Source organism: Panthera tigris, chromosome D2 (genome assembly GCF_018350195.1).
Source record: "Panthera tigris isolate Pti1 chromosome D2, P.tigris_Pti1_mat1.1, whole genome shotgun sequence".
Lineage (NCBI taxonomy): Eukaryota > Metazoa > Chordata > Mammalia > Carnivora > Felidae > Panthera > Panthera tigris.
Window position 1 is genome coordinate 54,610,851 of NC_056670.1, and position 24,958 is coordinate 54,635,808.

At 37.6% G+C, this 24,958-nt stretch overlaps 1 protein-coding gene and 1 non-coding gene across 2 annotated transcripts in view; one reads left to right on the forward strand and one right to left on the reverse strand.

Annotated features, from left to right (window-relative positions):
• The first annotated feature begins 1,523 nt into the window (after positions 1-1,523).
• The window catches only part of ZNF518A (zinc finger protein 518A), a 68,927-nt gene continuing 45,492 nt past the window's right edge, over positions 1,524-24,958 (forward strand). Inside the window, exons 1-4 of the mRNA XM_042959985.1 lie at positions 1,524-1,612; positions 1,768-1,984; positions 8,807-8,970; positions 22,372-22,607. The gene's annotated coding sequence lies outside the window, so the exon portion shown is untranslated. The remainder of the gene's footprint in view (positions 1,613-1,767; positions 1,985-8,806; positions 8,971-22,371; positions 22,608-24,958) is intronic.
• On the reverse strand, positions 2,874-2,962 carry LOC122232252. The gene has a single exon (XR_006209590.1). It is a non-coding gene; the product is annotated as a small nucleolar RNA SNORD88 (small nucleolar RNA).

Consider the following 24,958-nt stretch of genomic DNA (forward strand, 5'->3'; position numbering starts at 1 on the left):
TACCAAGCCCACATCTAGTTATTTAACTAAAATACTGAAAATAAATAGACTGGTCAAATATTTGAGCTGATTAATAAAAATTTCCACCTTAACAATGCTTTGTCCAGGTCCATATGGTACTATGCCAAGAACCCAGTAGACTTACCTGCAAAAAAACCATACAAAAAATAAGAATTGACACCAACTATGATTATCAAGTTACTAAGGACTCTGATGTATATGAATGCATTTATAAACACAACCTGAAACAACATATATATAAACAAGGAAAGAATATTCAAAATGCATAAACAGTTCATTTATTTTTGCTTTCTATAAAATATTATTACAACCATATATATTAATACTTGTACAAGAACCACAAGTTTTGGAGGTTAAAATGTACCTACCCTAGGAAGACATGATTTGGTCAGAAGAGTGAGAGTACTGTTCATAATCAACATATTCCTTTATATGTTGTAAAGCACTTTCCCATTCATTATCAACTCAGTGCCTTGAATGTAGTATATAATTGTAAAAATAAATCCCAGGTGCTTTCTAATGCCATTTGTATTCTGTTCAAACAATGGCATGTTTAGAGAATGGTTAAATATCTACATTTCTTTTTTAAGTCTTTCTGGTCAGCTCTTCTAATTTGGGGAGTTTAAGTGAAAATCTAAATGATAACACACCGTGTTATATAGAGTCAACCCGCCTTACATATTAGCTTCTATATTTTTGTTATAAAAATAACATTCTATATGTATATTTCACATCATGAGTTTATTACATTCTATATGTACATTTCACACTGTGAGTTCATTACATAGTTTCAACTGAGATTCTGAATGCAACAGATATACAGTTAAGCAGTTAAAAAGTAATTTTAATTACTAGGAAATGTTAACCAATCAACTCACATTTGTTCTGGTTTCACCCGGAGACAAAACTGGAGAGAACTAACCTAAACGAATATATCTATATTTAGAATTATTGTATTTGCAGAAGCCTCTGGCAATTAGAGTCTTATCACGAGGTACAATTCCGGTGTCTTTGTGTTTCATCATGACAACTACGCAGTAGCGAAGTGCAACAATTTTCTGAATATTTTAAATATTATTTTATTCTCTTGTACCCGTTAGTGTAAGAATGCTTTTGTTAAGAAATCTCACAAGCTCTAATATGTTATCCAACTTTAAACCTTAAAAGAAAAATAACCCAATATTCAACATGTTAAGTTTCCCTATTAATTCTGAAATTTAAAACTAACATTATTAGTTTGCTTATGTTTGGGATTTTTAAAGACCAATCACATCCCGGATATTATTCGAGGGTCAAAGTCTAAAGCTGAGTATGGTTGGGTCGGCAGGGAACAGCCCGATGGCCAAATGTAAGAGCCCCACGGCAAGGTGCATGTCGGGCCAAAAGACCAGGAACAAGACTCCAACGCGCACGGCAGCTCGAGGGCACTTAGTCGGGCGCCCCAAACCTCTGCCGCCCCCAATTTCCTAGCGTGCCCCGCCTCTCTCCGTCCTCGCCTCCGGCACGCCCCTTCCTCCCGGGCTAGCCCCCGCGGTGCCCGCCCAACTCCAGGACTACGCGGAGAGACAGAAACCAAAACCCGGCACACAGGGTAAGCCTGGGTAAGAAGCGAGGCCCCACCCTGCCAAGAGGGGCGGCTCATTTAGAAACACTTGGCGGCAAGTTAACAGGAAGCGCGGAGGCACATTTTTTAGGTCTTTTGGAGTACCCTGCCGCTTAGTAATCTCATCTTTTGTCCTTTGACAGGCCTCCTTGAAGGCCCAACTCTGAGCGCTTTCTGGGCAGCTCTTGACTCGAACTCCACTGCGGCCCTTCACTGATGGCAGCCATGTTAGTTGCATCCGGGTATGTCGAGGAGCCCCGACCAAAGTCTCCCGGAAGTGACGCGAGCGCGGAGGGATTCGCGTTCGGCTGAGGTGAAGGGGCTCCGGAAGCGGGTGCGGTAGAGACGGTGACAGGAAAGGTTGGGTCTTATTCACTAACGAGTTCTTGTATCAAGTTTTAAGTGTCTTGTGTTGTGCTCGACATCAGCATTGCCGTGCCATTTAAATCCTTTCTTCCCACCAGGCCCAGGAGGAAGAAATTTTATCCTTTCCATTATGGAGACATTAAGGGTCGCAGAGGGCAAGTGAATTGTCTAAGGTCATTCAGCTTGTATTGGAGCTGGTCTGACCCCCTCAGTTTGGCTGCGGAGCCTTTTAAATCTCCGTAATGCCTACGTTTAGCAAAATCCCAATCTCTGGTGCTTGCATCCTGGCAGGTTGCTTCGGCAAGGGCGTTCACCTTCAGCTCGGCAACATTTGCCCACTGAATGGTGCCAAGCCACCGTGGTCTTTGCGGTGGACACAGACCGAACTGTGTGCCGGGTCACCTAAACTAACCCAGTGCCCTGGGATCTCACTTGGTCTCCTACCCCTTGAGTCTGCACATGAAGGGTTCTTGCTGACCTCGACCGCAGGTTAACTGTGGGGATTGGGCACTGACTGTTGGAGCTGGGAAACATTTTAACTCCTGTCGGGCACTTGTAAAGTCAAGACTGTTCAGACCATTCGAGGCCTGTCATCATCGTCCAGTCGGTCTTGATAAAGGACTGACAGCTATTATTTTGGGTTTTCCACCAAATCAGTTGTTTCTCTTGGTTTCCATTTCTTTAGAATATGACTGAGAACCAGTACTTTGGTCTTATGTCAACATTAACTATAATCAGCTTTCAAATACTGAAGTGTGAATAGCCAGTGAGGTCTTTTTTTCTTTTTGCTGTGTTTTGTTTTGTTTTCTTTTTCTTTTTCTTTTACAGAGAGGCCACCAGGTGGGGAAATAGCCACACACACCCCAACACCTCCTTAGAATGGGAACTCTGAGACCCCTGGGTGTCAAAGGTCCCAGGGGCACCGTGTCCTCAGGGAAGGACAGAGCCCAGTGCTGGATATCATGGGAGCGAGGCAATATTTTTGTAAAAATAAATTATGTATAGAAAAAAGCACTAAACAAATACATCAGAATTAAGAATGATAATATTTGAAGAGTGGCCATTTAATTCTTTTCTTCTCTTTTTATTTTTTATATCTGCTACAATATCTTTTTCATATAGGGAAATAAACAAATTGACCGCAGCAAATCGTTTTTAATTGCTTGCGATAATGAAGACAAAGGCATATTGCCAGATTTTGACCAATGACAGTCCTTGACACAAATTACAGGAATTCTGTTAGGAAAAGCATTGGTTTTTGTCAGGATGTTATCAAAATACAGTTTTGGTATTGATGTTTTTCACACACCTTTGTATAAAGATATCCTACAATCAAAGTTTTTCTTCTAAGAGAAAGAGAAGGATTTGGGGCACTTGAAATTCTGGAGAACAAGTATAAAAAGCTATTTTTATTCTGCTTTCTTTGGGGGTACAGCTTTAAGCTATTTATCAGGTTTAGACTGTGCAAAATAAAGGTTTCATTCTCTATTTCTGTATTCTGCTTCCCACTGTTGCTTTTTAGTGACCTCTCAAGGAGTGGCACAGAAATACAGTGAAAACATAGAAGAGAAGAATGAGAAGGGATTGGGGAGGAAGAAAATATAAAATGTAGGGGAATAAAGGAAAATGCTGATATTGGGGGATATTGGGGTTGAGGTTGCTTTGTAGTTCCAAGTTAGCATGTAACAACCTTTTATCTAAGTCTTGGCACAAGACCTGTTGCCCACTCAAATAGATTTGCATATACAATGTTCCCACTCACACATTGAGCACACACTATGATAATTCTTACCAAAATTTCAGCATTATACTCCTACAAATTAGACATATATTTTGACAAAACCTAGAGTGTTCTGAACAACAAAAAAAGTAAAATGCCATAGATTCCCCTGGGGTTCCCTCTTACCATATCATTCGTTCATCCTGTAATTAGTAGCATAACTGGATACTGGAGTGGGAGTGTTGCCTGCAGCACTGTAATACAACAACTACGAAACATCAAGTGAGGTCCTGACAAGATGCATGTTTTCAGAGGAAGTATCTTTTTAAAAAAAATTTTAATGTTTATTTTTGAGAGAGAGAGAAAGAGACAGAGTGTGAGTAGGGGAGGGGAGAGAGAGAGAGGGAGACACAGAATCCAAGGCAGGCTCCAGGCTCTGAGCTGTCAGCACAGAGCTCAATGTAGGGCTCAAACCCACGAACCACGAGATCATGACCTGAGCCGAAGTCAGATGCTTAACTGAATGAGCCACGCAGGCGCCTCTCAAAGGAAATATCTTTATGTTAGTCTGGGCCCTCGGAGAAACAGTTAAGATGAGATTAAGTGCACAAGAATTTGTTAGAGGAAACAGTTGTGAAAGAGAAAGGAGAGAAGGCTGAGAGAGCCATCAGACTGGTGCAAGTCTGAAACTCTGTGAAGGAGGTCGGACGAGGTTGGTGGAAGTGTCTCAGGCTGCTGAACAGTCTAAGGAAGATTTGGCAAGGCTGTTGGGAATGCTCAAGCTAAAACTGCCATCAGAGGAGTCCTCCTAGGAAGGAGTCTGCCTTATTATCTATGCTGCATTCAGTCCCTGGCTGGAGCAGTCCATGGAAAGCTGGCTCTTTGGTGCAAATGTGGCAGAAGATTTCAGAGGGTAGCCTCTGGGGCCCTTGGTCAGTTTTGCTCCCTGTATTTGGTAACCACAGTCCAAAAACTGGCTTTTCAATTATTGGAGATTGTCACCAATTTCAAGGCTTAGAATATTATAAAAGAGGTGATTTCATGAGTTTTGGAGAGGGCCATTGTTATGCTTCCTCACTCCCCGTCAAGTCTACCGAGTGGGGCTCCAAAGGCACTACTTAGGGAACTTGATATGTCTCCCTTGGGTTTTGAGAAGTACAGTAGTGCCTGACTCACATCTGAGAATCCTAAGGTAGGAGAAATGGGTCAGTGAGAAGTTTGGGCAGAGGAATAAAGAAGAGTTGCTATGTTGGGATCAGCTGTCACTCCCATAGTTTGTCAGGGCAAATGATGTTCGAGTGTTTCTCGTGCACCAAATGTGTACCACATGTGGGAATGAGAGAGCTGGCCTGGGGCTCTTTTGACTCTTGCCCAAGAGGACTTCCTAGAAGAGAAATGGGACTCCAACTGAGGGAGTTTATGTGGTGGGGATTATCAGAAAGTCTGGGGCTATAGAAGGAGCAGAATGGGGGATATTTCCATTGCCCATCTAGGATGGCCAACTTGTCTAAGTTTGCCTGGAACTCTCCATGCTTTAGTACCAAAAGTCCTGAGTCTCAGGAATCCCTCGGTCCCAGGCAACTCAGGATGGTTGGTCATTCTGCATGTCACAGGAGTTGCAGTCAGAAGGCATCCCAGCACGGAACCTCCAAAACCCTCCAAATCACCCATAAGAGTAAGAGGTAAGTTGAAATTTCAGGCAGGTCCCGAATATGAGAAGCCAGCTTATGATTGTCAGTATTGAAGTGGATAGTGTCAGAGGGTAATTGGAAAATGATGCTGAAGCAGAACCTTCTTTTCCACACCTTCCCTTTGGAGTGTGTATAGGCTGCTCAGGCTGCCATAACAAAATACCACAGACTGGGGCGGCTTATACTACAAAACTATTTCCTCACAGTTCTAGTGGCTGGAAGTCCAAGGTCAAGGTTCTGGGCAATTCAGTTTTTGGTGAGAACTCCCTTCCTAGCTTGCCGATGGCCACCTTCTTGCTATGTCCTCACGTGACCTTTCCTCAGTGCCTGTGTGAGAAGGGAGGGAATGGGAGGTATTTTTGGTGTTTCTTTTTATAAAGACACTAATTTATAGGATCAGGGCCCCACCCTTATCTTATTTAACTTTAAGTCTTCAGAGGCCTCATCTCCAAATACAGCAACATTTGGGGTTAGGGCATCAACATATGAATTTTAAGAGAACAAACATTCAGTATATACCAGTGTGACTCTATAACACAGAGATACTTTGGGGGAGGGTCATGAAAATATTAGGCCTGCTTCATGCCTCATACCTTTATGGAGAAGATATGCTTGTGACTGTAGCCCTGTGTCTTTGCAAGAACAAAAGTAAGCATATTATATTTAGAGCTCGTTTGTAACACTTTTTTAGAGCTCTTCAGACATTATTCTAATCATGTCAAGGTAAAGCTGAACCCCTCCAGGGCCTTTTTTTTTTTTTTTTTTTTCCTGTCCTGTAGAGCAGAGGAATCCTTTTTAGGAAGGATTCCTAAAATCCTTTTAGGAAGCAGAGCTAGTTTTTAACTCTTCAAGGCTTTAGTAGTTGGACCTAGGTTCAGCCATGAGCACAGAGTAATAGAAAGCACCAAAATAAAAGTCATTATGTTTTTAATATGACAAGTTTATTTTTTTCTTTCAAGAAATCTGGTGAAATTATCTTGGGATTAGTATGGTGATTCATGGGGTGAGGATTTCAGGCTCCTCCGACCTTATTGCCCCACTGTGTGTGACTTCCATTTTTCAAAGTAATTTCCTGGTCCAAGATGGCTGCAAGAGCTCCAGTCATTCTAGTGAACAGGAAGGATAGAGACCTACAAAGAACGGCACACCTCTTCCATTTAAGGACAGTTCCCAAAAATTGAACACAAGCTTCTACAAGAGAAGCTGGAAATAGTAATACTTTTTTTCCTAGTGGGTCAATACCCAGCCAAAAGTTATGAGATTTTATTACTCTAGAACAGAGATCAACAAACTATGGCCCATGGGCCAGTCATGTGTTTTTATAAATAAAATTTTATTGAAATACAACCCTGCCAATTTTACCTATTGTCTATGGATACATGTTTTTGTTTGTTTGTTTGTTTGTTTTTTTGTTTAAGGACTCTATATTTTTAAATTTCAATTCCAGGGTAGGTAACATACAGTGTTATATTAGTTTCAGGTGTATAATATAGTGATTCAAAAATTCAATATATTACTCAGTGCTCATCAAAATAAGTGTACTCTTAATACCTTTCACCTTTCACCCACCCCTTCACCAACCTCCCTTCTGGTAACCATTAGTTTGTTCTGTAGTTAAGAGTCTGTTTCTTGGTTTGCCTCTCTCTTCTGCCACCATCCCTCTCAAGCATTATCATTTTTGTTTTGTTTCCTAAATTCCACATGTGAGTAAAATCATATGGTATTTGTCTTTCTCTGACTGACTTATTTTACTTAGCATTATACTCTGTCTCTATTTGTGTCATTGCAGATGTCAAGATTTCATTCTTTTTTATGGCTGAGTAATATTTCACTCTGTGTGTGTGTGTGTGTGTGTGTGTGTGTGTGTGTGTGTGTATCTATCTTCCTTCTCCATTCATCAGTTGGTGGACACTTGGGCTGCTTCCATATCTTGGCTATTATAAATAATGCTGCTATAAAAATAGGGATGCATGTATCCTTTTGAATTAGTGTTCTTACATTCTTCAGGTAAATACCCAGTAGTGCAGTAAGGTGATTGTTGGATCATAAGGTACTTCTATTTTTAACTTTTTGGGGAGCCTCCATACTGTTTTCCAAAGTGGCTGCACCAGTTTGCATTCCCATTCCAACTGCACATGAGTGTTCCTTTTTCTCCACACTCTTGCCAACACCTGTTGGTTCTTGTGTTGTTGATTTCAGCCATTCTGACAGGTATGAGCTGATATCCCATTGTAGTTTTGATTTGCATTTCCCTAATGATAAGTGATGATGAACCTCTTTTCATATGTCTGTTGACCATCTGGATATCTTCTTTGGAGAAATGTCAGTTCATGTCTTCTGCCCATTTTTTAATTGGATGGTTTGTTTTTTGGGTGTTGAGTTTTATAAATTCTTTATATATTTTGTATGGATACATTTTTAAAAAACAGCCTTATTGATATATAATTCACATGCTATAAAATTCAGTCATTTAATCTGTACAATTAATTGGCTTTTAGTATCTTCACAGAATCATGCATCTAGCACCCAAATCAATTTAGAACATTTTTATTGCCATGAAAAGAAACCCCACACCATTTAGCTATTGTCTTTGAATTTCCCATTTCTTCCCCCCCACCCAAGACCTAGGCAACTAGTAATAACTTTGTTTCTCTACAGATTTACCTCTTCTAGACTTTTCATATCAATGGAATCCTACAATATGTGGTCCTTTGTGCCTGGCTTCTTTGACTTTGTATAATGTTTTCAAGGTTATTCTATTTGTAGCATATATTAGTACTTCATCAGTAGTTCATTTCTTTTCATGGCCAAATAATATTCCATTGTATGGCTATACCCGTTATTGTTTATCCGTTCATCAGTTGATGGACATTTGAGTCGCTTTGAAGAGGCAATAATCCTTTATTCTGTTAAGACTGAAATAAAACAAACCAGCAGGTAGTCTACTCCAATATATTAACAATTTTAAAACATTACCTTATGGATTTTTATGGGACTGACCGGGCAAAAATATTCTGTAAAAATATTGACGATCCAAATAACTGTGATTAAGATTCAACCAAGGTTTATGAGAAATGGTGCAGTACTACAACTATTGCCAGTCCCTATTCAGAGTTACATACAGCTCCCAAATTGTTTGTGGAAGACTTCTCAACAATGCTTAAAGATAAGCTGTTGCCTGTAGATTATGTGAACACAAAGACATGAGTGTTCTAGAAGACAGAGTCAGTTACCCTAATGACAATGTAAAAGTTTTCACCATGTATGTCCAATGCTGGAATCTTACATCATTTACATTATTATAAATGTATTCTGTTGAGGCGAGAGAATTCAGAGCCCCGGTCTAAATGTCATGTATGTGCTTTTTTACAAACTGTCCCCATTACTACTTCCTCCTTCACCTAGGACAAACTACAGGAAAGTGCTCTACAGATGGTTCTAAGAAGTCTTCGATGAAGCTAAAGAGAGCAGATTTCTCTAGTGTGTCGCCACCATTCCCCTCTGGAGACTTGGGAAGCAGAAGGATAGCAGTGAGACAGAGTGAAGCTGACATGCATAGAGAAGCTGGGGTAAGAGACCGATGGAAAGAGATCTGAAAATTTTTATATCTTTGTTTCTGGGAGTTTCTGAGACCCAGTATCCTTTCTGCCCTTTCAGTAGTTGTGTGTTCAAGTTTTCCTTTCATTACAAAGGATATCAGACCTTAATATTTTTCTAATAAATCTATCTTTTTCAGACCAGTTTGTTTGTTTGTTTGTTTGTTTGAAACCCAAAGACTCAATGCATACATGATTATTGCCATATATATATATGGCAAGAAGTAGGCGGCTTCTCTTTCTTTTTAAAAAAATTTTTTTTTCACATTTTATTTATTTTTGAGAGAGAGAGAGAGAGAGAGAGAGAGAGACAGAGCACAAGTGGGGGAGGGGCAGAGAGAGAGACACACACACACACACACAGAATCCGAAGCAGGCTCCAGGCTCCAAGCTGTCAGCACAGAGCCTGATGCAGAGCTCAAACCCACGAACCGTGAGATCATGACCTGAGCCGAAGTCAGTTGCTCAACCGACTGAGCCACCCAGGCACCCCGGAGGCTTCTCTTTCTTAACAATTTGTTTAGTATCTTCCCATATAATTTCTAGGCATCTTACACATATGAAATATCACTTTATATTTACTTTTATTTACATGTGACTGTTTTACTTGGCAGTGTTGTGGAATTCTTTCTATGTTAAGATATATAAAATGTACCCCGTCTTTAAAAAAATTTTTTTTAATGTTTACTCACTCCTGAGAGAGAGCATGAGCAGGAGAGGCGCAGAAAGAGGGAGAAAGAGAATCTGAAGCAGCTTTCATGCTGTCAGCACAAAGCTCGATATGGGCTCAAACCCACAAACTGTGAGATCATGATGTGAACCAAAGTCGGACACTCAACTGACTGAGCAACCCAGGCACCCCATAACCCATCTTTTTAATAGGTGCATAATATTCCATTGCATGGTGTGCCCCAATTTATTTAACCAAATAATTGATGAATATTCAAAGGATATTCCCAATTTCGTAAGTATTACAAGACAAAGATATAAAATTCATTCATCATTTATTAATTCAGCAAATATTACTGTGCCCACACTATGTGCCTCTTTGCCAGGTAAGGTAATTTCTGCAGTTTCTTTTGGTGTGGAGGAGAAGATAAGCAAGTAAACAAATAAATGTGAACTAAATAATTTCACCTACTAGTAAGTTCTGTGAAGAAAAGAAAACGTGGATATTTGATGAAGAGTGAAAAGTGTGGATGTAGCACTTCTTTCTGTGGAGGATCTCAGCTGTTTCTAAAGGATGACATTTGACCTAAATCCTGAGTGATACAAAGGAACCAGCCGGGTGAGATCAGGGCAGAGGGAGCACCAGAGCAAATGTCCTAAGGCAGTAAGGATTTGGCACTTTAGAGGAAAACAAATGAGGTCAGTTTATCAGTCACAGTTGTTAGTTACAATCAGTAGAAACCAATGTAACAGTTTAAGGAGAAAAAGAATTCACTGAAAAATACTAGGCAACTCACAGAATCTCTGGGATGCTCAGAGAACCTACCTTGGAGACTGACAAGACCAAGTCTCAAAATCCCATCACAGAACTGGTGTAGTGGGGACGTTGGTAGTGTGACTACTGGTTGTAGACGCTATGGCTTGCACCAACGACAGTATTACCACTGCTGGCTCTGAAATTCAAACCTACTTGCCACCACCCCCCTACCCTTATTTGCAGTACGTGTCTAATTTAAAGTCTGAACAAGTGACTCACTAATGTAGACCTTATATGTGTATTTTTGCACGTTTATATTGATACTTCTATAGACTCAATTCATAGAAGTATTGGAATTAAACAGAAACACATCAATTCTTTTTCTACTGAATTGTATTCCCTAAAATATGATAGTAATTTACACTCCCACCAACAGTATATGAGTATGCCAGTTTCTTCAAAGCCTCATCAATTCCAGATTTGTGTTTTAGAGTAGTCTTGTAAAGCTGGACACACCTAGACCTGATTCTGGCTCCACGACTTAGTAATTGTGTGTCAGTGGGCAAATTTGTCCATTCTCTGGGTTTCATTTACCTCGTAATTATAGTATGGAAGTGATAACCATGTTGCTAAGACTGTTAGTTGTCCCCTAATACTCATTCTCCCCTTCTATATTCATAAGACCCCAATTTTTAGTTAGATCCAGAGATGTCCAGAATCAGTACTAAGTTACTAGCTTTTCTTAGTCATAGCCAGCATCAAAATCTGCAGAATGGATGTCAGCTGTTTGTAAGAAAATACTGGAAATAATAGGCACTTTTTAAATTTATTTATTTTCAGAGAGAGAGCACAAGAGGGGAGAGGCAGAGAGAGAGGGAGAGAGAGAATCCCAGGCAGGCTCCACATTGACAGAGCAGAGCCCCGTGCAGGGTTAGATCTTACAAACCGTGAGATTATGACCTGAGCTGAAATCCAGAGTTGGACACTTAACTTACTGAGCCACCCAGGTGCCCCAATAATGAGGCACTTTTTACAAAAATTATATGTTACAAGCATTCTTTATGATACAGAGGATAACACTGTGTAGAAAACTCAGATATTTATGCTTCTGAGTTAAGCGATTTGAGAATAGTCACACTCTGAACATGAAGAAAAAATTTAAATATCTTAAATTATTTCTTTTGCTTACATATCTCTTTTATATATTTTTTTATGTATGGACAAAAGTGGCATATAATTCAATTCATGTCTAAATGAATCAAAAAGTTCTACTTCAATAAATACACAATAAAAATTCTAAGTGATAAAGTATTGTCACAATTTAATTGGAAATGTTTTTTGTATTCTTAGATTCCATTAAAATATAAACAGTAATGGTTTCAAATGTTAATTCTTACTTTCTTCTATAGTAACAGAACTCTCCAATTTAATAGGACATAAGACTGCCAAAAATAAAGATTCAGGCTCCATTGCAATTAGGTCACGTGACTTAGTCTGGCCCATGAGACATGAGTATAAGAGATGTCTGCAGATCTCAAGTCAAGACAGTATGGTACTGGCACAAAAACAGACACATAGATCAATGGAACAGAATACAAAACCCAGAAATGGACCCACAATTATATGGTCAACTAATCTTGGGCAAAGCAGGAAAGAATATCCAATGGAAAAAAGACAGTCTCTTCAACAAATGGTGTTGGGAAAACCGGACAGCAACATACAGAAGAATGAAACTGGACCATTTTTTTACACCACACACAGAAATAAATTGAAAATGGATGAAAGACCTAAATGGGAGACAGGAAACCATCAAAATTCTAGAGGAGGACACAGGCAGCAATGTCTTTGACCATGGCTATAGCAACTTCTTACTAGACACATTCCAGAGGCAAAGGAAACAAAAGCAAAAATGAGCTATTGGGACTTCATCAAGATAAAAAGCTTCTGCACAGTGAAGGAAATAATCAATAAAACTAAAAAGTAGCCTACAGAATGAGAGAAGATATTTGCAAATGACATAGCTAATAAGGGGTTAGTATCCAAAATCTATAAAGAACTTACCAAATTTAACACCCCAAAAATAAATAATCCAGTTAAGAAATGGGCAAAAGACATAAACAGACATTTTTCCAAAGAAGACATCTAGATGGCTAACAGACACATGAAAAGATGCTCAACATCACTCATCATCAGGGAAATACAAATCAAAACCACAATGAGATACCACTTCAAACCTGTCTGAATGGCTAAAATTAACAACACAGGAAAAACAGATGTTGGCAAGATGAAGAGAAGGGGACGCTCTTACACTGTTGGTGGGAATGCAAACTGGTGCAGCCACTCTGGAAAACAGTATGGAGGTTTCTCAAAAAGTTAAAAACAGAACAACCCTCTGACCCAGCAATTGCACTACTAGGTATTTATACAAAGGATACAAAAATGCTGATTCAAAGAGGCACATGCGTATAGCAGTGCTATCAACAATAGCCAAACTATGGAATGAGCCCAAATGTCTATAGACTGATGAATAGATAAAGAAGAGTTGTATATATATACAATGCAATATTACTCAGCCATTACAAGGAATGAAATCTTGCCATTTGCAACGACATGGATGGAGCTAGAGTGTATTATGCTAAGCGAAATAAGTCAGAGAAAGACACATGATTTCACTCCTATGTGGAATTTAAGAAACAAAACAGATTAATATAGGGGAAGGAAAAAAAAAGAGAGAGGGAAGCAAACCATAAGAGACTTTTAATGACAGAGAACAAATTGAGAGTTGATGGAGGAAAATAGGTGGGGGGATGGGATAAATGGGTGATGGGTATTGAGGAGGGCACTTGTTGTGAGGAACACTGGGTGTTGTATGTAAGTAATGAATCATCATATTGCAACCTGAAACCAATTTTACCATATATGTTAACTAACTAGAATTTAAATAAAAACTTGAAAAGGGGGAAAAAAAGAGGAAAAGTTGTGCCCTTTCCTTCTCCCTCTCCCATCCTTACTGATAAGAATCAATATATAGTGATGAACCACATTAGGGCATAAACCAAGGGTAGCAACCTAGAAATGACTGAGCAATGAAACAGAAGGAGTTTAGTTCCCTGACACTGTAAGTCACCATACCAGTCCTAGATTTCTTAAATCTAGGTTGTTATGTAAGAGAGAAATAAATTGCTGTCAAGTATATACTGTAGTATCTTAGATCTCTATAACAGGAGCTGAACTTACACCCTAATGAATATAGTTCACTTACTTGAATTGTGAATATTATTAAATTAGATAATGTATATAAAATACTTAGTAGAGGCATGTAATAAATGTGTGCTAAAGTAACTTGCCTTAAAATCTCAAAACAAGCCATGGCAGGTTTTAAAATTTAATTAAATTTCTGTTTTTCCTTTATTTGTGCATTTAGTAAACACTGAGAATTTACTATATTCCAACTACCATGTTTGACTCTTGGTACAGAATGGAGAACAGATACAATAATATATAGTAATAAAATACAATGAAAAGCCAGGTGCTACAGTATAGGTGTTTACTCTCCAGAAGCTCGTCTTGAGATGAAGCAATATGTCTGATGTTACTGGGTAGAAGTGAGAAGCAACCAAACATAAGAAACTCAGATACCCAAACTGGCAGCCCATCCTCACCCTGCTGCCCATTGTATACCACAGGCAATAACCCTAAGCAACTTGCTTTCATCTCTCCCACCAAGAAGGCTGCACTGAGGACTAGTAGGAGATCACAACTGCAAGGATGAGTTCACGGTCAATTGTCATGAGTTACTTAAGGATTGTAAACTCTGAAAGAAAAACCAAATAAGAAAACTCACACTCAGTAAAAGAACTAATAACGAATAAATAAAATTAATATTCTTAGATAATAAGGTATTTGATACATAAAGCAAGAACAAATGGGTTTTTCAAAAAATACTTACATCTTTAGAAATGAAAAATATAATTGCTGAGAATTAAAGCTCAGTACCTGGGCTGAACAACAGAGTAGACATAGCTGAAGACTGGGGTAGTAAGTTGGTCCATTGGGCAGGAGGAGGGAATGATAATAAGAAAGATAAGAAGAATAGCTTACTATATATATATATATATATATATATATATATATATATATATATGGCTTACTATCTTCAAAGCATTGTTCTAACCTATTTACTGATCTAAAATTCATATAATTCTCATAATAAGCCTGTCAGGAATGTGCTAGGATTATTCCCATTGTACTGATGAGAAACATATGGCACAAAAGGACTATAACTCATCCAAAGTAACACATCTGGTAAATAGGAGAGCCAAGATTTGAATCCAGGGTCTGGTTTTCAGAGTCCATCTTTTAAACTCTAGGCTATACTGGGATGATGGAATGTTTAAATTAAATATTGAGAAACAAAAGATCAATTGAAAAACATTAACATCCATGAAGAATTTCAGGAGGAGAGAATACAGGGAATAGAGGGAAAGAAATAACAAATAAAAGATACGAATCCTTAGATTGAAAGGAGCCTTCCCAGTAGAATAAATAAGACATATTGAACATAGTATGGTGAAGTTTGGACAATTTATAGTGAAATTTTAGAAAATCAAGGATTAAAAAACAATTCTAAGAGAGGAGATCTTAACTGTGCTCGCAAAAAAAAAAAAAAAAAAGGAACTACTATTTGAGATTATAATAGAGATGTCAATTACCTTCTTTGTGGTCAACAACTCATAATGGATACATATATCAAAACATCATGGTGTACACCTTACCTCTATACAATTTGATTTGTTAATTACCCCTCAATAAAGCCTGGAGAAGAAGAGGCAATCCAAAAAGTTATCAGAGATAACCTACAAAAGGAATGAGAATCATTGAGGTCAGATTCTCATCAGCAATAGTGAAATCAAGAAGAAAAAAAACCATGAATCAATATCTTCAAAATGGTAAGAAAAAGAATTTCAAACCCAGAATTCTATACTTAGCCAAAGAATCTTCCAAATTCAGTGGTGAAAATTATATTTTAAGACATCTCAACAACTCAGGAATTTATCACCTACAGATCCTCTCTGAGCAAACTGTCAAAGGAGCACTTCTGCAAAGAAGAGTGAAATATAAGAAAAAAAAGTGGACATATAATTAGTAAAATTTATTATTAAGTAAGTATTGTTTGTAAAGAACTTCTTAATGTTAGTCTGATGTATATGCTCTAAATAATACTGTTATCAAGATTGAGTTTTCCAAAACTGGACATAGGAATATCCGTAGGAAAGTAATGCTTTCAGTTCCACATGCTTTTCAGAAACTTGTCATTCTTCATCATGATTTATTTCTCCTCCCTTTGAAGGTGGGCAGGTTTGTGATTGTTCTGACCAGTAGAGTGCACAGAAGTAACACTTATGCAGTTACACATAAGCAGTCACTTATGACTTCTGAGGGTAGGTCATAAGGATAGAGCTTCATCCTAGCTCTCTCTTATGGGAAGTTGACTTTGGCAAAACCAGCCACCATGCAGCACAGAAGTCCAAACTAGTTCACAAAAAGAGGTTGTATGGAGGGGCCTCTATGGAAAGGGAATGCACCTCCCAGCCAGCATCCACCACCAGACTTCTGAGTAAATTAATTATCACATGAGTCTAGTGCCCAGTCTTTGAGTCTTCCAACTGAGACACCAGACATTCTAGAGTAGAGACAAGCCATCCCCTCTGTGCCCTGTCTGAATTTGTGAACAACAAAATCCATATATATGGAAGTTGGTGTTTTTTTATTTTATTTTATTTAAAAAAAATTTTTTTTTCAACGTTTTTTATTTATTTTTGGGACAGAGAGAGACAGAGCATGAACGGGGGAGGGGCAGAGAGAGAGGGAGACACAGAATCGGAAACAGGCTCCAGGCTCCGAGCCATCAGCCCAGAGCCTGACGCGGGGCTCGAACTCACGGACCGCGAGATCGTGACCTGGCTGAAGTCGGACGCTTAACCGACTGCGCCACCCAGGCGCCCCAAGGTGTTTTTTTTAACATTACATTCTGGGATAATTTTTCACAGTCATAGCAACTGAAACATGTCAGTATTGTAGATAGTATATATAGGAAAAGATACAAGGGAAGTAAAAGCATTTTGTCATTTTCATCAAATATTTTGTGAACTCTACACTTGATAGAAGAAAGAATAAATTTAATGAAGTGTCTAATAATTAAGGATAGTTATTAAATGAAAGATGCAGATTTAATTTTTTAAGGCTTATTTATTTATTTTGAGACAGAGGGGGAAGAGAGAGAGAGAGAGGGAAAGGGGCAGAGAGAGAGAGAGAGAGAGAGAATCCCAAACACTCCGTGCTGATCGATGCGGGGCTCGATCTCATGAACTGTGAGATCATGACCTGAGCTGAAATCAAGAGTCCGGTGCTTAAATGACTGAGCCATCCAGGCACCCCCAGATTTAATTTTTTAAATCAGTTTTATTCTGTTTATAAGAGATATCTGGAAAAATGTCATAATGAAAGGCTAAAAGTGAAGAAATAGGAATAAATATAAGAGAAGACCTAATCTAGCAAAGATAATATCATAGTAGAGTTTAATGTGAAATTATTAACAACAAAAGAGACAATTTCTTAGTGATAAAAGTAATAATCCATCATCAAAATCATGACCTTTGCTTTGTCCAACTTTATAATTCAACATGAATGTAGAAAAAACAGTATAATTAAGAGGAAGAATAAGCAATTTCAAACCACTGATAAAGATCTAACACACTCTGTTTCAGAAACTGGTTGCTCAACCAGAAAAAAGGTTTCTAAAAATGCTTATGTAACTTTATATGTAAATTTAAGTAAATATATGTAATACTTTGCATCCAACATAGAAAATGTATTCTTTTCAAGCATGCACAAAGTATTTACAAAAATTATATATTGAGACACAACAGAATCTTCAACAAACACTTTAAAAACTGATAATACAGAGACAGTGTTCTCTGACCCACATGAAATAAAAATAAAAATCAATGCAAAAAAGATAGTTTAAAAATTAATTTGGAGGGGCTCCTGGGTGGCACAGTCAGATAAGGCTCCAACTCTTGATCTCAGCTCAGGTTGTGATCTCACTGTTTGTGAGATCGAGCCCCATGTCGTGCTCTTCACTGACAATGTGGAGCCTGTTTGAGATTCTCTCTCTCTCTCTCTCTCTCTCTCTCTCTCTCTCTGCCCTTCCCCTGCACACTCTCTCTCTCTCTCTCAAAATAAATAAATAAACTTAAAAAATTAATTTGGGAAACAAAATCCTCACTTCTAAACATCTTAAGGTCCAAATAAGAAATCAAAATGGAAATTATGAAATCTTTAGAAATGAAAGCCAGTGAAATCACTACTTATAAATGAGTAGTGACATGAAGCTAGCTAAAGTGGAGCTTAGAGGGAAATTTATACTTTTTACATATGAGAACACAAGAAATATGAAAAATAAAGTGAGCACTTAACTCGCAAAGCTAAAAATAATTTAGAGTTAGCCCAGAGAATATAGAAGAAAACAATAATATAAAAGTGTAATTTAATTATTTAATAAAACGATAAGAGAAACAAATAATATCACCAAAAGGTTTTTTCTTTTTAATATTAAATAGATCAGTATAAAAAGATAGAGAAAGAAAGAGAAGGATTTAGCTCCTAGGAGAGTAATTTGAATGGGTATATTCAATAAATTTATAAAACTTACCCAAAATACATTATTTTCTAAGAAAATGTAAGTCAAAAAATCTTTTAAAAACCTGGTCAAATAATCATTCAAAAATCATAATCAGTATTAAAATTTCTACTCTCTACAATAAAGATGTCATCTCTACATAGGTTTATAAGTAGTTCTGACAAACTTTCAAAGAACTAATCACTGTCATATACAATCTGTTGAAACATAAAAAAAAAGAAGAAACTACTCAATACTCATGAGGCCATATAAAATCAATGAAAAAAATTATAGGCAAATTTCACTTTTGAGCATGGATGTAAACACACTGTACCAACAAATTGAATCAAACTACATACTAAAAAATACATCCAGACCAAGTTCACATCAGAAATTCAACAGTGGTTCAACAACTAAAAATTCCATCATTGTAACTCACCATACTAACATATCAAATTGGAAATATGACCAGTCAATAAATAGGGGAAATTGTTGATGATATTCAAAATCTATTCATGATCTTAAAAAAAAAAAAAAAACTCTTTAGCAAACTAGGATAAAGAGGTAACTCCTTGGGGCGCCTGGGTGACCCTGGTTGATCCTGATTTTGGCTCAGGTCGTGATCCCAGCGTTGTAGGAATGAACTCTGTGTCAGGCTCCACACTGAATGTGGAGCCTGCTTAAGATTCTCTTTCTCTCTCCCTCTGCTCCTCTTCCCTGCTCACTCTCTCTCTCTTAAATTAAAACAACAACAACAACAAAAAGGTAGCTCCCTAATGTTGTAGCTGATGTCAATGCAACCCCTCCCAAAAACATATTAATCATTACATTTAGAAGTATTTTCATCAAAGTTAAGACACAGTTTGGATGTATGATTTTTTTTTTTTTTTTTTTTTTTTTTTTTTTTTTTTTTTTTTTACCACTACTACTCAAGATTCTACTGGAGACCTTAGCCCTCTTCAGATTGCCTTCACATGCATTTAAGATTCTTCCAGGTCTTTCTGGCCTGATAGCTCATTTCTTTTTATTGCTAAATACAATTCTACTGCATGAATGTGCTACAGTGTGTTCATCAGCTTATTCACCTTTCGAAAGACATCTTGGTTGTTTCCAGTTTTGGGCAATTATAAATAAGGCTTCTATATAGACATTCATGTGTAGACTTTGTGTGAACCATAATTCTTTCAATTCATTTGGGTAAATACCTTAGGAGGACAATTCCCAGATTGTGTTGTAAGACTATGTTTAGCTTTGTAAATAACCGCCAAATGGTCTTGGACAGTGCTGTGCTATTTGTATTCCCATCAGCAATAAATAATTCTCCTCCACATCTTCCCCAGTATTTGGTGTCAGTTTTTGGATTTGAGGCATTCTGATAGTGTGTGGTGGTATCCTATTTTGTTTTAATTTGCATTTCCCTAATGATATATGATGTTGAAAATCTTTTCATGTGCTTATTTGTCATTGGTATATCTGCTCAGGTGAGGCATTTGTTCATAGTTTAGCTCATTTTTTACTTGTTTGTTTTCTTATTGTTGAGTTTTAAGACTTCTATGTATATTTGAATAAAAGTCTTTTATACAACTTCAATAAAATTTTTTTGGCAAATATTTTGCAAATATTTTCTCTCAGACTGTAGATTGTTTTTGCATTGTTTTAACAGGATATTTTGCAGAGTAGAAGTTTTAAATTTTAATGAAGTCCAACTTAATCAATTTTTTCTTTTATGGATCATGCTTTTGGTGTTGTATCTAAAAAGTCATTGCCAAACCCAGTGTCAACTAGATTTTCTCCTGTGTCATCTTCTAGAGTTTTTATACTTTTGCAATTTACATTTAGATCTATTATCCATGTTGAGTTGTAGTTGTGAAAGTTGTAAGCATCTTTGAGGCTAAAGAACTGAACAGAGATTCAGTAGCTGCAGGGTGCTAGGGAGGCAGGATGGAGTTAGAGATTGGTAAAGGTGGAGAAAATGTCTAAATGCAACAGACCTTTAGAGGAAACCACAGAAAAGCCTAAGTATCTAAGCTTTAGCTTTAAGCCTAAAATATCTAAGAAGTAATGGCAAAAAAGTAAATCATCTTTAATAAAGCCTAAAAGCAAGCCTAGACAGGATTAAGATGATCTACTTGCACTATATCTATGTGCCAGAAGACAACTTAACTGGCTCAAGAAAGAGATAGTGTTATTCCAAACCTTTACATTTTTAATGCACAATGTCTGGCATCCAGTAAAAATTATTAGGAATGCTATAAAAAGTTCCACATAACCAAAAAACCATATTAAAAGCAGATGGTAGAAATATCCCCACAGATGATTCATATATTGGAGTTATCAGGGAACTTAAAATAACAATAATTAATATAGTTAAGAAAATGGTGAAAAATATGGAGAATTTCAACTGGTACTTAAAGCCTATTGAAAGGATCAATTGGTTATTTGGAACTGAAACAAATTATAACTAAAATCAAGAAACAAATGCATGACTTTAATAAGAGATTAAACACATCAAAACAGTTTAACTAGAAGTCATATAAGTAGAAAGTATCAAGATTAAAGTACAAAGAGAAAAGAATGAAGAATACAGAACAAGGATAAGAATATATAGAACATGGTGAAATGTTCTAACTGTGTGTAAATCTCAGAAGGGAAGAAGAGAACAGAATAGTAGCAATATTTCAGAAAATATTGGCTGAGACTTTTCCAAAACTGATATAAAGTATAAAATCACATATAAGAAGGTGCAAGGATCCTAGGTAGAATAATCACAAAGAATGTAATGCTTGGGATCATCATAGTTAAAGACTCTCCCGCAGGTCCCCCCTCAAAAGAATCATAAAAGCAAACTGAGAAAAATAAGATGTTATTTTCAAAGGAGCAGCAACTGACTTTTCAATGGAGTCAGTGGAAGTCAGCAGGCAATAGATTGATACCTTTAAGCTGTTGAAACTATCTATAAATTATGCTAGAATTCTAGGAGCACCTGGGTGGCTCAGTCGGTTTGGTGACTAACTCTTGATTTTGACTCAGGTCATGATCTCATGGGTTCATGAGTTTGAGCCCAGAATCAGCCTCCACGCTGTAAGTGCAGAGCTTGCTTGGGATTTTCTGTCTCCCTCTCTCTCTGCCTCTTCCCCACTCACTCTCTGTCTCAATCAAAATAAATAAACATTAAAAAAAAATTATGCTAAAATTCTATAACCAGCATAAATATCCTTCAAAAGTAAAGCAAAGTAACAAAGTTACCAAAATAAGGACATTTTCAGCAGCTCCCCTCCCTCAGCAAAAAAGCTGAGAGAATGTATTGCAGGCAGACTTTCACTAAAAGAAAATACTTAATGTGGTTGTTCAGAGAAGAGAAAAATGGCCCAGATGGAAGAACAGAAATGCAGAAAGGAATAATAGTATTGAGAAGGATAAATATGTGGCTATATAAAATTGAATGTTGCCTTAACAAAATGATAATAATAATTCTTCGGGCTTAAAATATATAGAGAATGAAAACTATGACAACAAAATGATTTAAAATGTGTAAAGTTCTTTCATTGTTTGTGATGAGTTAAAATTACTAATTGCAGAGAGACTCTAATCAGTCTAGAGTGGATAATGTAATCTCTGTGGTAAACACTCAATGAGCAAAAGCTGCATAATCAGGAAAGCAATAAGAAAAAATAAAGAATAAAATAGTTGAGTCATTTAAAAGAAGAAAAGAATTAGTAAATGCATTAGTAAACTGTGAGATAAGTCAGAGGAAAGCATCAAGAATGAGGTACAGAGAGACGCCTGACTGGCTCAGTTGGTAGAGCGTGTGACACTTGATCTTAGGATCGTTAAGTTCGAGCCCCACATTGGGTGTAGAGATTACTTAAATATAAAATATTTTTAAAAAAGAATAAGGTACAGAGAGGCAAAAGGGTGCAAATGTATAGAAGAATATAGGAGGCATAGTAAATAAAGTGAAAAGGTATTACATATTGTCTAATATACGCATAATTATGGTTGTAACTCCAGAAAGAGAGGCAAGTGAGAATGGGATAGAAACAGTGCTTGGAGAGATCACAGCTGAGATTTTCCCAAGGTGAAAAGTGCTCCCCAGCCTCAGAGCAATCTCTGCTGATGTCCACCTTCTGGTATTCTCCTCCCATGTGTAGCTTCCTCCCACAATGTAGAGGGCTTAGCTGTATAACAATAAGACGCTGGAAATGAGGGAGTGTGACTTCCAAGGCAAGGCCAGAAAAGACATGAACTTTCTCTTTTGCTCCCTCAGATCGTTTTCTCAGGGAAACTACCATGTCTTGAAGACACTCAAGCAGCCCTATGGAGAGACCCATGTGGCAAGGAACTGAGGTCCACAGCCAGCAACCAGTGTATGCACTTGGCAGACACGAATAAGCTACCTTGGAAGCAGGCCTTTTAAGCCTCATTAAACTTTCAGATAACAACATTCCTGGCTGACATCTTATATATAACCTCAGGAAAGACCCCCAAGTCAAACCCAGCCAGGTAAGCCACTTTGAAATTTCTCACCTACATGAGCTATATGAAATAATAAATGTTGATTGAATTATGCCACTAAGTTTGGAGTGATTTGCTATGCACAAACAAACAACAAATACAGATAGCTGAGCCTGGAAGTGGAGTCTTGCTATAACAAAAACATAAAAGATGGAGTAACTTTGGAACTAGGCAGTCAGTGGTACCTGGGTTAGGGAAAGCATGAAGACCCTTTATGTGTTTGTTATAGACGCCTGATGGCCTTCAAGGAGACAGCAGGTGAGGACTTAAATGAAAGTGAGAAAAAAGTCTCCTGAATGTTGAAAAAAGTGGATTCTAGTTGTATGGAAACAAAGTTTAGCAAACAGTTGCCTATAGTAACATGGAAGTTAGAAAATATACCGGAAGAGCTATGTGATCCAGCTAAGGAGAATTTTCAGGCAAACTACTGAGAGTGCCTTCTTTCTTCTTAAGAAAATATTTATTTATTTATTTATTTATTTATTTATAATTTATTTTCAAGTTAGCTAACATACAGAGTATATAGTGTGCTCTTTGCTTCGGGAGTAGATTCCCATGATTCATCACTTATATACAACACCCAGTGCTCATCCCAATAACTGCCCTCCTCAATGGTCATCACCCATTTTCCTCTCCTGCTGCCCTCCCCATCAACCCTCAGTTTGTTCTCTGTATTTAAGAGTCTCTTATGGTTTGGCTACCTCTCTGTTTGTAACTTTTTTTTCCCTTCCCTTTCCCCATCGTCTTCTGTTAAGTTTCTCAAATTCCACATATGAGTGAGAACATATGATATCCATCTTTCTCTGACTGAGTTATTTCACTTAGCATAATACCCTCTAGTTCCATCCAGGTTGTTTCAAATGGCAACATTTTATTCTTTTTCATTGCTGAGTAGTATTACATTGTGTATATATACCACATCTTCTTTATCCATTCATCAGTTGATGGACACTTGGGCTCTTTCCATAATTTGGCTGTTGTTGATAGTGCTGCTATAAACATTGGGGTACATGTGCCTCTATGAACAACACTTCTGTATCTTTTTTCTTATAGTAAAATATAAGAGGGGAGACATAAGCCAAAGGTAAAATATTTTTAAAATCTGGGGGAGAAGAGTCAGAAATCATTGAATTAAAAACTCCCAGCCTCTCCAAATGACACAAAATGCTAAAATTAAGAAATAGCTTCCTAGCAAGGTTCAAATTCAAGGCACTTTAAAAAACATGACCTAACAATGGACTTAAAAGTATTACTCTAAAAACCTTTTGAAGGTCCCAGATGATGTCTTAGTGACATTCAGTCAGAAGATAGGGGTTATATGAAACTTAAGTGTGTTTTCCCTCAACAGTATCAGCAGAAGCCAAAGGTAAAGAAGGGCTTACCTCAGAGAGATTTGTGGTGTGTCTTCTGTCTAATGGAGTAAATTCCAATAGCATCCACAGCATAGCCACAAAGTTATAAAGATATTTGTATTGGCAGAAACACCATTAACTTGGACTCAAAGAATCAGAGACAGTAACAAGGAAAAGAGCCTTTGGATTCTGAAACTTTTATAAGCAGGAAGCAAACTGAGGAAATCGTGTGACCAAAAATAGTGGTATGTTTCATAAAAAAGAAAGATAACTCAAATTTAAGAGCCAAGAGCCCAAATGGAGGAGCCATGAAACAATGTGAATCATGTCTGTGCAAGAGTGGAAATGAGTTCTAATCAGAGAACTTCTAAACTTTGCCCAGTGAGATTTCAGAATTGCTGTGGACCATGTGTTGTGTTCATTTTCTGCTTTCTGAACAAGAGCTTGTATAGCAGTTATCCTCTGCTATACCAACCATTCTATGTTTGGCATGGAAGGGGCAGATAACTTGCCTCTGTAGTTCACATGACTTCAAATGAAAAGGAGCAGTACTCAAGGGGATTGTATTAAGAACCTACACTCATGATTCATGCACACCTGGACCTGATCTAGATATAGAATTTTGGACTTTGAACTCATGGTGTAATGAGATGAATCTTTTGAGAATGAGTATGTTTTGCATATGAGAGCAGAAGAAGGTGGAATGTGGTAGCCTGCCACCAAGATGGCCTCCAGTGATTCTTGTCTCTCACTATTAACACACTCATGTAGTCCCCTCCAACACTGAATGTAGTTGAATATATAACCAATAGGGTGTTATAGAAATGAGGGAGTATGACTTCTGAGACTATGTCATGAAACACACTGTGCCTTCCATCTTGTGGTCTCATGGATCACTTGCTTTAGTGGAAGCCAGCTGCCATGCCGGTAAGGGCACTTAGCTAGCCCTATGGAGAGGTCCACGTGACATTGCATTGAGATTATCTG